General features: G+C 37.4%; 1 protein-coding gene across 1 annotated transcript in view; it reads right to left on the minus strand.

Annotated features, from left to right (window-relative positions):
- Window positions 1-16,617, minus strand: part of USP53 (ubiquitin specific peptidase 53) — a 78,533-nt gene that overhangs the window by 59,579 nt on the left and 2,337 nt on the right. Inside the window, exon 2 of the mRNA XM_050792334.1 lies at window positions 13,829-13,952. The gene's annotated coding sequence lies outside the window, so the exon portion shown is untranslated. The remainder of the gene's footprint in view (window positions 1-13,828; window positions 13,953-16,617) is intronic.

Consider the following 16,617-nt stretch of genomic DNA (forward strand, 5'->3'; position numbering starts at 1 on the left):
ACTCCTGAGACTGCCATCCTTACAGTGGTCTGCTTGCAGGGCTGACCTTTGGGAATTCAAGATTTGGGAAGGCTTCTATGACCCTGATAAGAGTGGGTCACTGCACTTAAACTGCACAGACAAAATGTTTATCCTGAACACCTGTTTTCCTTCTGGAACTCTGGAATTTTGGTACGTCCCAGGCAGAGGATGCTTATGTGACCACCCCATAATAAAATGTTAAGCACTGAGTCTTTAATGAGCGTCCTGGTACACAACATTTTACACATGTCATCACAAAATCTATTGCTGGAGAAATCAGTGTGCCCTGTATGACTCCACCGGCAGAAGACAACTGGAAGTTTGTGCCTGGTTTCCTCCAGACTTCACCTCCTGCTCCTTCTCTGTTTGCTGATCCTGCTTTATATCCTTTCACTGTAATAAATCACAGCAATGCATACAACTATATGCTGAGCCCTGTGAGTCCTGCTAGAGAATCAACGAATCTGTCAGGTGGGAGGGATCTTGGGGACCTCCAAAATCAGAGGAATTATAGTACAGTAGTTGAAAGCTGCTTCATTTCTAGCAGACTGGCAAAAATATTAAAATACTATTGGTGAAGATAAAAGGGAAGAAGTACCTTCTTTCACTGCTAACAAAAAATGTAATCATACTATTATACTCTCTGGCAATATTAGATCAACATGGCAACAACTATTAAAATTTAAAACACACTTCAACCTCCAAAACTCAATACTGAGAATCTATACCCCAGAAATAAAAGTACTATTTTCATTGAGGTACATTAGGTTGTACTAGTAAATAATGAAGGAAATAAAGTAAATATCCATCAGTAGGAACATAATTGCTAACAGGGTGTTTGCAGTGAATTCCTATAATTTTATGTTACCTCTGCATTCACTTTGAACATAAGTTGGACTTTCTCGTATCAGAAATAGTGCTCAGTTACCCTTGACAGTTTCCAGTTTTCTGCCTGCTAGTTCCTCAATGTGGTCAATCCAGATATCTACTTTATACAATTGCTTCCTAGTTACCACCTCTTTATAGGTGGTCAGTGAAATACAACCCCCTTGACTTGACCTACTGACTCACACAGCCTGCATGGGCTGTGCAGATATGCCACAGTGACCACCTTTCAGTCGCAGTGACTCCATGAAACATGTACCCACTTACTCTAAACCCACCAATTAGAACTCCCTGCAGGAAACCCACCTAGGTAATATCCTGGACTCCAATAAAGGCTTTGGCTCACAGGTTCCCCTTGCTCTCTGTCTCTTGCTCCCTACCCAGTGGTTGAATATGCGTGTCTTGGTGGCTCCTCGCTTCCAGTTGGCCGTAGGAGGCATGCTGCCCTCTCCTCTCTCAATTTGTAAGTAACACTGCTTCTGTTATTTCATGTGTTTTAGTGAGTTGTATCCTGTGTGTCTCACCCAACAACAGCGGAATCCAACTTCTTTTCTGGTCAGGACTCTTCCAGAGAATGGCTATCTAGATAGGAATAAACTCAACACAGGTAAGACAAGAGCTACAAGGGCATCTGCCAGTATAAACAAGTGTCCTGTGAGAGACACCTATCAAGGGTCATGGATACTAAGGCATTAGGTCATATGCCAGGATAAAGAAGTATCCTGTGAAAGGCACACTGTAAACACCAATGACCAGATCTCCTGAAGTCCTGTCAGGGACGGGGTAGTGTTTATAGCCACTCTCCAGAGACAGACCACAAGACCACATTAGAGGAAAATACAACAGTGTTGTTGAGTGACAAAGGCAAAATGCAGGAATTTAATATGATCTCACTTTGGTAAAACAATGTATGTGTGAAAACACATATGCATTATATGATCACCTGAGCAAGGAGTATATATGTATAATTGAAACAAGGTTAGACAGCCAACTTAGAAAATAAAAAAATATTAACTCAGTTATGTGCAGCTGAAGCCCAAAGAAAAAAAGAACAAAACATGTAAATATGCAAAGTCAGAGATATGCATATTATAGCATAAGATCCACGTGGAAGCAGAATGGGCTTCTTAGAGAGGTTACATCTTACTATAAAACGAAAAATGAGCACAAGTTTCATGTGTATGTTGGGAGGACAAGATGTATTTCAAAGAAATGCTATGAACCAAGTAATCAAGTAATATACACAATAAAGTATGAGGCAGACAGAACCAGGGGTCAGATCATGGCTGGTCTTGAAGGTCACATAAGAAATTTAGACTTCACCTAATAGGTGCCAAAAAGCTTTTGTTGGTTTTAAGCAGGGAAATTACAATCAGACTTGTGGTATAAACAGACCATGGCAATGAATCAGATGAATTTGAGGTAAATTAATCTGCACGTAAAAGGGATAAATTGGGAGGCTGGTGAAGGAATGCGGAGGAGAGATGGCATGGGCCTGCACAAGGGCAGCAGTAGCAGGAACAGGGGATGAATATGACACTCTTTCAGATGTAAAGTCAGCAAAACCTATGAAGCAGAGAGGAAAGTAAAGAAAGTTCCCAGGTTTCTACAGTGAATGGTAGTAGGACTGTTACACCAACTCAAATAGCATTTATAGGAAAATGAGCTTGTTTGAGAGAAAATAGAGTTCCATTTGGGATAAAATGAAAGAGATTCTACAGAACATTCAAGGGGTGAGATCCAGTAAACATTTAGATTCAAAAGGTAATCCTGTAGAAGAGTTTAGGGTTGAACATAATGGATTTTCAAGTCATGAACATATAAACATAAGAAACCATAAGAATAGATGAAATGGTAAAGAAAGGGCATGCAAGTGAGAAAAATGGCAGCCTGAAAGAATATCAGAAACACCAGGTTTATGGTAGTAATTACTACACTGGAGCCAAAAGGACAATATTATTTTAGTCTTTATTTCACATAATGGCACCATATATAGATGGCTGGATGGATGACAGCAGATAGTCACTATAGTCTATGTTGTGCACAATTGCTATTATATCTGACAGAGGTCTAGAGCTGATGTTGCTAAGACCATTCAGATTTATAATCCCCAGGCAGAATACTTGGGTAGCAAAAAGGAAGGCAAAGCAGAAGGAATCTAACTCTAACAGAAGGTCTAGAGGAACAGCTAGTAATTAACTCCTTCCTCCCTTTTATTCCTCTAAATCTACTTACACACACAACTGTAGTTTTCCTTACTCTTTCTTCTATTTTATATTGTTTTTTCTATTTCTATTTTAGTCTATTTTCTATTCGATAAGATACAAATTAAACCATTCAGAGGTCACTAGTATCTCAGTGACAGCTAATTTTCCTATGTACAATATTTTTGTACATAGGATGTTTAAGTTAACCAGCTTTTGAAGTGTAAGTTGCAATCAATAAAATTCATCCCGTTAGTGTACAGTTCAATAAGTTTTGACAAACCTACAGTCATGTAACCATTACCAGAACCAAGCTATAGAACATTTCCATCACCCTGAGAAGCTCTCCTGTGCCGCTTCACAGTCAATAACCTTCCTCACTGTGGTAGGCAGAATTCCAAAAGTGCACCCAACCCCCATCCCCAGATTTCATACCCTATAGAAACCTGTAAATATGACAAGATATCTATTCCATTATCACGTTACATTATACGGCACAGTTGACCTAAAAATATGGCGATTATCTGGTTGGGCCTAATGTAATCACATGAATCCTTAAAAGCAGAGCGCTTTCTCTGGCTGGTGACAGAAAAAGAAAGATTTGAAGCACGAGAAAGACTTGATGTGCCATTGCTGCTTCGAAGGTGGAGGGGGCCTTAACATGAGAGAACAGGTCCTGGTTGACAGTTAACAAAGAAACAGGAACCTCACTCCTACAAGGAAATACCTCTGCCAACAACCTGAATGAACCCGAAAGCAGATTCTTCTTCCTTAGGGTCTCCAGATAAAAGGCCAGGTCATTTGATGCTTCGACCACTTTTGTAAGACAGAGAGCAGAGAATCCAGTTAAAAACGACCTAGACTTCTGACCTACTAACACTGTGAAATAATAAATGTGCATTGTTTTAAGCTGTTAAAGTTGTGGTAATTTGTTACGTAGTATAGAAAATTAATACATTCAACCCGCAAGGAAACACTGATCCACTTTCTGTCCTAGTTTCAACTTTTCTAGAATTTCTCATAAATGAACTCATACTTTTGAGTTTCATCTATATTGCTGCACAAATCAGTAGTTGTACATTCCTTTTGATTACGGAATAATATTCTTTTGCTTATCTCTTTACCAGTAGGTAGATTAATTAGAGTTGTTTCCATTTTGGGGTTATTATGAATTAAGTACCTATATACATTCAAGTACAAGTCTTTCTGTGGACACATTTTTCTTGTAAATACCTAGCAGTGGGACTGCTAGGTTGTACTGTAAATGTATGCTTAACTTTATAGAAAATTGCCAAAGTGCTTTCCTAAGTTTTTGAATACTATACAATTTTTAATTCCCCCCTTATATAGGAGAGTTATAACTACTCCACATCTTCAACAATTGTTACTGTAAGTCTTTTTAAGTTAAACTATTCTAGTGGGTGTGTTTAGCAGTATCACATTACAGTTACAATGTGCATTTCTGTAATGACTAATGATATGGAGTAGTTTTATGAAGATATATGCCATACATATATCTTCAGAGAAATACACATTCAAATCTTCTACTTATTATTGTATTGGGTTGTATGTGTTATTGACACAGGAGTACTGGGAAGGGAGGAGCATGGTTCCTTTAAATGATATGGAAGTGGGGAAGGGAAGTGCTGGGTAGAGGAGGCTGTGGTCACTGGCTAGGGCTCCACCTCCATGGACCTAGGTGAGGACAGGCACTCCTGCCTTTGTGCCCAAATGTTGCATTTTCCAAGACCACCCTGGCCCACCACGCCCCCATCCTGGGCCTATAAAAACCCGAAACCTTAGTGAGCACACACACACGCAGCCAGATGTCAAGAGGAGCACATCGGCAGAAGAAGATGTGAGCGGCTGGTCATCAAAAGAAGCATGCCAGCACAAAAGCACATCAACAGGCACTGGCACACCACCAGGTCATTGATCACCGGGAAGAGGCGGAGTTTGGCCGGGGCCAACTAGTAGCCCAACTCCAGGTGAAAACCATCTCCCTTCTGGCTCCCCCACCGGCTGAGAGCTACTTTGACTCAATAAAACTTTATTTATATAATAATAAAATTTTATTTATACTCATTCTCCAAGACCACATGTGATCCGATTCTTCCCCTACACCAAGGCAAGAAACCTGGGATACAAAAAGCCCTCTGTCCTTGTGACAAGGTAGAGGGTCTAATTGAGCTGGTTAACACAAGTGCCTATAGGCAGACTAAAAGAGCCACCCTGTAACACACGCTCACTGGGGCTTCAGGAGCTGTAAACATTCACCCCTAGACACTGCCATGGGATCAGAGCCCCAAAGCCTGACCATCTGTATGCTCCCTTAGGGGTCTGAGCGGGGGACACTGAAGAAGTGAGTGACACCCCCATCGCACAAGGGAACCTTTCCTGTTTCATTACTATTGTTTTAAGTCAATCTCGGGTCACTGCAAGCTCCGCCTCCCAGGTTCATGCCATCCTCCTGCCTCAACCTCCCAAGTAGCTGAGACTACAAGCACCCACCACCACGCCTGGCTAATTTTTTGTATTTTTAATAGAGACGGGGTTTCACCATGTTAGCGAGGATGGTCTCAATCTCCTGACCTCGTGATCCGCCCACCTCAGCCTCCCAAAGTGCTGGGATTACAGGTGTGAGCCACAGTGCCTGGACGTTATTAGAGTTATAATCATCTCATAAAGTGAACTGGGAAGGGTTTTTTCCTCTTTAATTTTCTGGAAGAGTTTATGAAGACCTGCTATTATTTCTTCTTAAAAGACTGGTGCAATTCATCAGTAGCACTATCTGGGCCTAGAATTTTCTTTATGGGAATACTTTAAATCACAAACTCGATCTCTTTGATAGAAAGTGCTACTTAGGTTTTTACTTCTTCTTCAGGGAGCTTTCATAGTTTATGTCTTTAAAGGACTTTTCCCATTTCACCTAGTTGTCAAATTTATTGGCAAAAAAATTCACAATACTCTGTATTATCCCCTTAATGTTGGTAAGGTTTGCAATGATGTCCATTCTTTCACTCCTGATACTGTTAATTTGTATCTTCTCTTTTATTGATCAGTCTTGGCTAGGGATCAATTTTATTGATACTTTCAAATAATCAGCTTTTCATTTCACTAATTTTTTTTTTCTATTGCTTTCCTGTTTTCTATTTCATTGGTTTCCAGAACTCTATTATTTTTTTTCTCTGCTTACTTTGGGCTTAATTTGCTCTTCTTTTTCCATTTTTCTGATAAAAGCTTAGAGCTTTCTTCTTTTCTAATATAAGCATTTCGTGTTATAAATTTCCCTCCACACTGCCTTAGTTTAAATCCCACACAGTCTGCTATATTGTTTTCAATTTTATTCTGTTCAACATAGTTTCAAATTTCCCCTGTTCAACTTTCAAGTACTCCTTTCCCCAGCCTCCTGGAGTTTCTCCCTGTACCCAGTTCCCAGCCAGAGATTCAAGGGCACTCTTATGCAGACTGCCAGGGTTTTCTCTCTGTGAAATTCTTTCCCTTCTAGCATTCTGCTCCACAAATTCTAGTCACCTCAGCCTCCCCAACCATAGCTTTAAATCAGATCTATAAAGATATTTATAACTAACCTCCCTCCCTAACTCCACAATATTTAAATGCACTGGGTTTCATTGTTAAATAATTCTAAACCTCATACATGCTAAGAAACACAAGTTTAAAATGTGACAGTCATGATATTCTTTTGGCTAGTATATAGTAATCTGCATTCTAACAGTTCATTGTTAACACTCTGTAATATAATAAAACATGGCTGCTTTGGGCTTAATGTAGCATTTACACATCGGTTCTGTTTAAAGAAATTCAGGCCAGGTGTGGTGGCTCATGCCTATAATCCCAACACTTTGGGAGGCCAAGGTGGGCGGATCACGAGGTCAGGAGTTCAAGACCAGCCTGGCCAAAATGGTGAAACCCCGTGTCTACTAAAAATACAAAAATTAGCCAGGTGTGGTAGCACACACCTGTAATCCCAGCTACTCAGGAGGCTGAGGCAGGAGAATTGCTTGAACTCAGAAGGTGATGCTTGCAGTGAGCCGAGATAGCACCACTGCACTCCAGCTTGTGCAACACAGCAAGACTCCATCTCAAAAAATAAAATAAAATAAAAATATTTAAAAAGAAATTCAGGTCTCCAATAAAATACTATATGGATATAGGTACTTAGACTGTGATGCAAATCATCTTCCTTACTTTGAGTTATGGTCAAAAAAGTATGAAAGCTACTAAACTAAACTAACTTTTTTCCTTCTTTTGACACTGTAAGAAATATCAGGTCAGGAGAAGTTTAATGGACTCCAGGTTTTAGAGACTGTAAGTAGTAGAGCTAAAATTCGGAATTAAACACTTTAAGGGCCAATTTAACACTTTTACCTCTAACCAAAGCACCTATGATGATCAGACCTGTTTTAAGGTAACCCTAGTAGCACTAAGAAAAATAATGTGGAAGGTAAAGATTCTAGAAGCACATCAGGAAGATCACGAACACAGAAGTACCAGGGAGGAAACTCTTAATTAGTTGGGATTTCTAACTTGTCCTCTAGCAAGTCACCTTCTCCTTTTTTGACTTTTCACCAACCCTAAAATCTTGGTTCTCTACTATTTAAAGGCAGCGATCTTCAAATTGGGATATGCACATCCAAGAAAACATAATGATTTTCCCAGAGATTAAAGGTATGGTTAGATTTAAAGGAATTAATTTACAGATCTGCCAGTTCCAAATTTACACTTTCCTAGAACTGATCTGGCTAACAATTAGTCTGTAGTTCTTTCCCAGTTCTGCTTTCACAATTGCCTTCCTCCTACTTTACAAGATAATGACAAATACCCTTCACCTGTCCTACATCTTACTGCATTCTATTTTCTTTTTTTTTTTTTTTTTTTTTTTGAGACGGAGTCTCGCTCTGTCGCCCAGCCCAGGCTGGAGTGCAGTGGCGCGATCTCGGCTCACTGCAAGCTCCGCCTCCCGGGTTCACGCCATTCTCCTGCCTCAGCCTCCCGAGTAGCTGGGACTACAGGCGCCCACAACCGCGCCCGGCTAATTTTTTTTTTGTATTTTTAGTAGAGACGGGGTTTCACCGTGGTCTCGATCTCCTGACCTTGTGATCCGCCCGCCTCGGCCTCCCAAAGTGCTGGGATTACAGGCGTGAGCCACCGCGCCCGGCCTGCATTCTATTTTCTAGGTTTACTACAAAAATCTCCAGGTGCCAAACAAAGGAGCAACTCAAAATATTGGTGTACTTTAAGCTTCCTTTAATTGGGCACCTTAACTCACGCTCAACTTATCTCACTAAAAGATACATTTGTAATAAACTTTTAACTTCTTAGGTTTTAGTTATTTCTTAAAATGTATTATGTGCATATAGATACTGAAAATGGAGACAGTGAAAGTTCAGATTTACTGGTTCCCAAAGTAATTTTATGTATAACATAATCCACAAGGGAAAAATATACATCTTTTATTTTATTATAAAGAAGTATAATAAAGTGGTTGAAATGATTTAAATCATAAAAATAATTATAAAAAATAGTGAGAATATATTATTATTATTTTTTTATTACATGCGTTCCAGGAGAAAAAGAAGTAATGTAAAATCCAGCAATCCCTAGTGTTATATATCCAAAAGAAAGAAAATCAGTATATCAAAGAGATGTCTGTACTCCCATGTTTATTGTGGCATTATTCACAATAGCCAAGATATGGAATCACTCTAAGTGTCCTACGTGTCCACCAATGGATGAATGGATAAAGAAAATATGGTATGTATACATAAGGGGATATTATTCAGCCATAAAAAAGAATGAAATCTGGTCAACTGCAACAATATGGATGGAACCGAAGGATATTCAGTGAAGTAAGACAGGCACAGGAAGACAAATATCCCATGTACTCACTCATATGTGGGAGCTAAAAAATAAATAAACAATCTCATGGAGATAGAGAGCAGAATAACGATTACTAGAGGCTGGGAAAGGAAGTGGAGAGGAGGGATAAAGAGAGGTTGGTCAATGTGCAAAAATACAATTAGAAGGAATAAGTTCTCGTGTTCAGTAGCACAATATGGTGACTAAAGTTAACAGTAATTTATTGTATATTTCAAACTACAAGGGTAGTATTAGAATGTTACTAACTCAAAAAAACAAACGTGTAAGGCGATGGACATCCCATCAACCCTGATTTGATCATTATACATTGTAGGCTTATATCAAAATATCACATGTACCCCATAAAGATGTGCAACTATTACATATTCACAAAATTTAAAATTTAAAAAAGATACAATTCTATTGCAACAATAAGGAAGAAAATAAAAGAACTAAATTGACATCCATCATCATAGAAAATTAATGTTAATTTAAGCTTGAAAAATCACCAAATAGCAATACAGAATTCATATTTAGAAATATAAATAAAACTATAGAATAATCAGCTGAAAGACTTAAAAGTGTTTGCTTCTTTGGGGTGGCACTAGAAGAGAAGTGCAAGGTGCTATTGTATATTGTGGTAAGTTTTCAGTGCGATGCAGTTTATGTCCATGTTTGATTTCAAAATCATCCTCCTCTCTCCTTTGCTCTGCTCTGTATGGGACAACCATACAGAGCTGATCTCTGCAAACATTTCCCAGGATCCCTGTGAATCCATTTCTGGCCCATTTCAGCCAATGAGAGGCACTGCCAGAAAATCAAAGACAGAGGAGAGAAGCCAAGGTATTTCTCCCCTTCTCTCTCTGCCCTGGTGCTATCTCTGGCATATTCTCCTCGAAGGCTCAAGTTCCCCGTCTATAGAAAGGCCTCTAAGGTTCTAGGTCAGGCTTGGTGGCTCCAGCTCTTGGGCTCCTGTCTTTGGACCTTAAGCGTAGGGACAGTGGCAACTTCCAACACCAGATAATTTATCTTCCCCTGGTGGCTCCTTAAGGTCTTTTTGTTTTGTTTTGTTTTTTGTTTTTGTTTGAGTTAGAGTCTCACTCTGTCATCCAGGCTGGAGTGTAGTGGCCTGATCATGACTCACTGCAACCTTGACCTCCTGGGCCCAAGCGAACCTCCTGCCTTAGCCTCTCAAAGTGCTGATATTACAGGTATGAGCCACTGCGCCCCTGTCACTAATACTAATTCTAATGTAATACGACAGTTTTGATTTTCTGAATGGGACTAATACAAGTAACTATTTGATATTTTCAGATACAGGTGTCAGAAAATATTGACAAAGATTCTCTCCTTGATCAAACTCTACTCAAGCTATTCCATGTTCTTTTTCATCTATTCCTCAACTTTTGGACTTGTTTGTCTCTATGTTGTCCAATTTTAGCAAAAGTCCTACTAAGTCAAGCCAGCCATTCTCCTTATCTGATCACCCTCATACCTGATTAGGTTCCTCATCCTTCACCATCCTCTAGGTGATGTCTGATCACCCTGGCCTGCCTTCAACAAGAATCCTGTTAGGTCAGTTTGGCCAGAATCCTCTTATTCCTAATGTTGCCCCCTAGTAATTTTCCATCCACCAACCACACCCACATCATTGTCTATAAATTCCCGTTTTTACTTGTAGTATACAGAGTAGAGCCCAATCTCTCTCCCCATCTGCAAGACTCCACTGCAGTGCTCCCTATATCTATCTGTAACAAGTGTCTTCCTTACCGTCTTTAACAATTGTCATGAATAATTTTTTCCTTAACAGCAAAAATTTCTAAAAGTTTAAATACATAAATATATTTCACAATGCTTAAGAAATTCTTAAAGAAAAACATGAGAAAAATGGCAGAATCACTTCAAAGCATCTTATAGTCTCCTAAACTGTTTACATTGAATGAAATTCTCAGAAGTTCACTTATGGCTTGTTAAAAGCAACTGCATTACTCTACAACACTGCAAATATGAAATAAGTAAAATAATATATCCCCAAATAAAAGAGTAGAACTTACTCTAAGAATTTATATTTGTCAAACTGCATTTGTGTTTTTAACTCCAATGTAAATAAGTACTTCAGTAGCAGATCTACTGAATGTATCAATACAATTTGATAGATCACTGCTTCTTCCTAAAAGAGTTAATAGTCCAGCTAAAAGGAAAAACTCAGCAATTTCCCTCTCTTTTAGTATACATTTTCGTAAATAATTTTTTAAACAGTATGGAAGAGCATATAAGGAAAACCAAGTCTCCCCCATATCAATTATATTCCCCATAGGCAACCACTACCAATGTCTTATGTGTCCCTTCAGAATGCATTTGTGCAGTTATAAACATATATCCACATTTGCCTGTAAAATAAGGATAATTACAACATTTACTGTTATTAAAATTTCTGTAAGGCTTAAATAAGAAAAAAACAAAATTTTTAACTTTATTAAGTGCTTAATATCAGTTATTAATACTTTCCAATAAAATATTTACAAATAAAAAACTTAAATTTGAACTTCAAAATTAATCAGAAGTATGAGAAAGAGAGAGAGAAAGAAAAGAAAATAAGTCACTGCTGCTTTCTTATGAGTCAGTGCTTTACCAGCAATAATTTTATCCCAAAAGGCAAGATTCCAGAGCCACTCTCCTTCATTACCCCAGACAAGACTATCAGACTATCTTTTCTCCTTCCAAAACTTAAGCCCAATACATAATTAGTTAAGTAATCTACACCATGCTATATAAATTATTTAATAGGTGTTTTCCCCCAAAAGGGGATGACACTATATGGAATTTGGTCAAATTCTAACATCCAATAATTCTAACATCCAATAACTTTATCAGGCTACTAGAATGCTCTAGGTAAATGATAATGGCATCTTAAACCTGATTCATTATACCTATTATGGGTTGAATTGTGTCTCCCAAAAACACATGTCTAACTCCCAGACCTGTGAATGTCAATGTATTTGGAAACAGGGTATTTGCAAATGTTATCAGATTAAGATGAGGTCATTAGGGTGGGCCCTAATCCAATGTGACTGGTAGCAGTCATTACAAAAAGAGAAAGAGAGAGAATGATGACAGAGGCAGAGGCTAGAAGGATGAAGCTGCAAGTCAAGGAACACCAAAGATGAACAGCCACTGTCAGAAGCTAGGAAGGGGCAAGGAAGGATTCCATTCAGAGCCCTCAGTTGGAACCAATCCTGCTGACAACTGGATTTTGGATTTCTAGCTCCAGAACTGTGAGAGAATAAATTTCTGTCATTTAAGCCACCCAGTTTGTGGTACTTTGTTACAACAGCCCTAGGAAACTAATATAATGGTTGATAAAGCCATAAGACTCTTTGTTCTTTTATGTGTATTGATTTTTTCTTTTGATTATCAAACAGTACTTGTTCATTACATTTCTGAAATACCACAGAAATACTACATAAAGAAAATTAGAAATATCCATAATTCCATATTAGTAGAGAATCACTTCTATTCAAAGATATTCTTAACAGTACACATCAAGCTGTAAAGTAAAACTTCATATTAACATCTTTTCACTAACAGCTCCTCAAAGATAAACTGAGGACTTTCTGATGATATGCTACAACTGCTCATCTTACTAGTAGAAGTATTTAAGATTTTATTTTAGATAACTAGATAGCAAACAGAAGAGTTATACCAAGTTGAAGTAATACAAAAAAAAAAACCTTTATCTTCAAGTAGACAGTGTCAGAAAAAAGAAAAAATATCTTTCATTAGAGAAGTAACTTTGTGTTTATAAAGCTAAAGGATTATAGTAAGGAAGGTATAATTGAAGAATAAATATTCTTTGATGTATAAAACCATTGTCACTCTAGAAATGGAGGAATTAGAGAAGACTGCAGTAGAAAATTTATACAACAAAGACAGAAAATAAAATTAATAAGAAAAAAGACTATAATACTGCCAACAAAAAGACGGTAAATTTTAAGTAATTTTCAATGTTTCCATTTTTTTGCTCTATTGCTTTGTGTCTAACAAAAAACTGTGATTTATTTCATGTTGCTTTTACCTATTCACCAGTTTCCACTAGTAACTAACTAGCAAAAGACAAGCATACACATGTATCCAGAATATAGGACATGGTCATAAAGAAAATGGCTTATGGTAGTCTACTTTAAGACATGATCTCCAGAAGAAAATTATGTCAAGTCAGCAATAACCTAACACTTATTTGCCTTGACAAAGCCCCAAACTGAACTCTTAACTTTATCTATACCTTCTTCCCCATCTCAGTCAATGGCTACTTTATCTTTCCAGTTGCTGAGAACAAGTATCTTGATGTCATCTTTGACTTCTTTTTCTCTCATATTTCAGGATCTGACCACTTCTCACCACCTCCACTTCAACAATTCTGGTCTTGGCCATCATCACATCTTGTGTGGACTAAAAAATAGCTGCCTGTCTCCTGGCTTTGACCCTTACACAGTAACATATAAGTCTATTCCGGGGAGTAGACAGATATCTTTCTAAAATTAAATCATAAGGTCACTATCTGCCCAGTCCCTCATCCAACTTCTTGACCTTTGGCTTTCCCATTCCAGCCACATCAGTCTCCTTCTCATTCCTGCACACCATGCAAACTTCTGTTCTCTATATTGTTTGCACTGGCCATTCTCCTGCCTGGAACACATTCCCCCCATGATGCCCACATGGCTTTGCCCTCCCTCCCTTCATAATTGCTTTGCTAAAAAAAAATCACTTAAATGAGGCCTACACTTACTTAAAATTGCAAACCATCACAATCTGTACCACACTTTCCCAGTTCCTCTTACCTTGCTCTACTTTTTCTTTCCTCCTTGGCACTTTTCTCCTTCTAAATATATTATAGAATTGACTGTTTATTCTTTATTGTCTCTTCTCCAAATCCACTTAGAATGTAAAGCAAATCGCAAGCATCTGGAACAGAACACAGTGCATGGTTAAGTTTTCACCAAATATTTATTAAAGGAAGCTCAGGAAATAAAGTAAAATCTCAAACAACAAACCCTTTGGAAAAAACAGTGTTCCTAACAAAGACAACCTAGGCACTAAAGTATAGGACAATTTCCTACCATCTGGCAGGTAGGTCAGTGTCAGTACTACACTGACAAAGGAGGAGCATTATCTCATGCCTATATGGCAGCACCATATAGGAGGAAAAATCTAGGGCTCAAACAATCTGCTCACCTAAATATGGGGAGGGGAACCATGAGAGGGGCAACAGTTTATTATGCAGGATGAGGAGTTAAGAAAAAGCCAAAGCATGAGGTATCTGATGGGCAAAGAATACCCTGATGGGTTCTTGACAAGGATGGAATCCATACCCTGATAGTGACCTTATAATTCCCATAGATATTTTATTCCTCTTCTGATATAAAATTTACAACACATTGCTCAACTACTCAATCATTAAAAATGTATCAGTTTCATCATCTATCATCAAAATCAATATAAAAAGGTTCATAGGGCTATTGTGAGAATCATAAACCATGTATAAAATACCTAATAAATGGCCAAAACATAGGCATTCAACGAATGCAGGCTAATTATAATAACATTATCTTCCACGTAAAATGATTTTTAACAATATCAACAAGGATTTAGAAAAAAGCAAAAGCTGTATTATATATTTTATATTCCATTTTGCTTTCTTTAAGGAAATACCTTAAACTGATATATTAAACTTAACTATTGCTTTAATTCAGATTAATGAGATCAGATAAACTGTTCAACACCATGTCAATTTCTTAAATTTAAAATTTTAGTAGCGGTTCTTAGTAAATGACAAGCAATTTTTGTTATGGAGCTATCCTAGTTTAAGAATAACTAGTATATGAAAAACCCAATTTGTAAAATGAATGTTTGGGAATGCTTCACATTATAAGTGGATTTTCAATAAGAATTGTTGTAAATGTTCATTTACAAAACTTTTCTGGACTAGAAAGGAGAGGAGAAAATTGAGTTAAAATGTTAGCAGTCAATGGATCAGAAAGAAAGATAAAGTGACTGAAATAAGAATGTCAGCAACAGAGATTTGATTTAGAAATTTTCAACAAATGTACAAGTTTTCAAAATAATAACTACTTAATGATTTTTTTTTTTTTTTAAGACAGAGTCTCACTCGGTTGCCCAGGCTATAGTACAATGGCACAATCTTGGATCACTGCAACCTCCACCTCTCGGGTTCAAGTGATTCTCCTGCCTCAAGCCTCTTAGTAGCTGGGACTACAGGTGTGCACCACCATGCCTGGCTAATTTTTGTATTTTTTAGTAGAGATAGGGTTTCACCATGTTGGCCAGGCTGGTCTCAAACTCCTGGCCTCAAGTGATCCACCTGCCTCAGTCTCCCAAAGTGCTGGGATTACAGGCGTGAGACACAGTGCCCAGCCAACATTATCTAATTAACTTTTTACTTTCTAGTGTTTAGCACTATGCCTAGCATATAATAGGAGGTCAATAATGTTTATTGAATACCTCTAACTCAGAAAAGCGCAGCAGTAAAAAACTTCCAAAGGAAGGGTATTTCTTAAAACTTCTTTTTTGTAATATGTGCAAAATTGAAGACTAATGTAATTATCTTCAAATTAATTCAAAAATACCATGACACCTCAAATAACTGATTTTGTTCATAAAAATAGCTAAGATATTGGAATAAGGTTTATTCTGCAGAAAAAAATTCTGATGAACTACAAAGATGAGTATATGAAGCAACTCTTCTGAAGTCTCACGTAAAATCAAAATTCTTTAGCCAGATGCAATGGTTTGTAGCCTTTTCTTGTATCATGGACATCTTTGGTGGCCTAATGAAGCCTTCTATGAATAATGTTTGTAAATGAACAAAATAAAATTCATAGCATAAAAAAAGAAAAAGAAAAAAATACTAAGATCACAAAGAAAACCAATTATATTAAAACTCAATTCTAACCATAGACCACAGTTCTAATCATGGGCTTTTGGTTCAACAATTCCTGATAGAGGATATGAGTTAACTTGGAAGAGCTAGAATATTATTTGCCTAAATATTCTATATACTGTACATGGTATCTATAGTATTCTTATGAATTTTAAAAAATGTATAACCTGTAAAGATTATGATATTACATAAAGTTATTTAAAATTTATCCTTTGAGGATTTTTACTTGTAGCAGAGCAGGTTGCATCCATTCCGTGCTCCTTTTATGTGCAAATACTGTAATGCAAAAGTTTCTAAAATTATCTGTACAAAATTAACAATATAATAATACTATTATTTGTGACATCATTTCTACCTAGCTCTGCAAAGATGACATAAATCAGCACACTTCCTTCCTTAAAACAAGAGCTCATGAGCAGAGTAAGCTAACCTGGCAATCATTTTGGCCCTAGCACACCAAGCACACTGTGTTCAAAATGCTTCCAGATGCAATATATAAACTACCCAGCTTTCTAAAGGTTGTTTTTGAGTTCTACAAGAAATACCATATAGTTAAAGCTGTCAAAAAGGATCTTCTAAGTATTTTAGTAACTAAATATCTTTGTAGGATAGTTTAATCCATCACTTTATAAAGATCAAATATGTTTTTGGAACGTTGTAGAGTAAAGC

This window comes from Macaca thibetana, chromosome 5 (assembly GCF_024542745.1).
Source record: "Macaca thibetana thibetana isolate TM-01 chromosome 5, ASM2454274v1, whole genome shotgun sequence".
NCBI lineage: Eukaryota > Metazoa > Chordata > Mammalia > Primates > Cercopithecidae > Macaca > Macaca thibetana.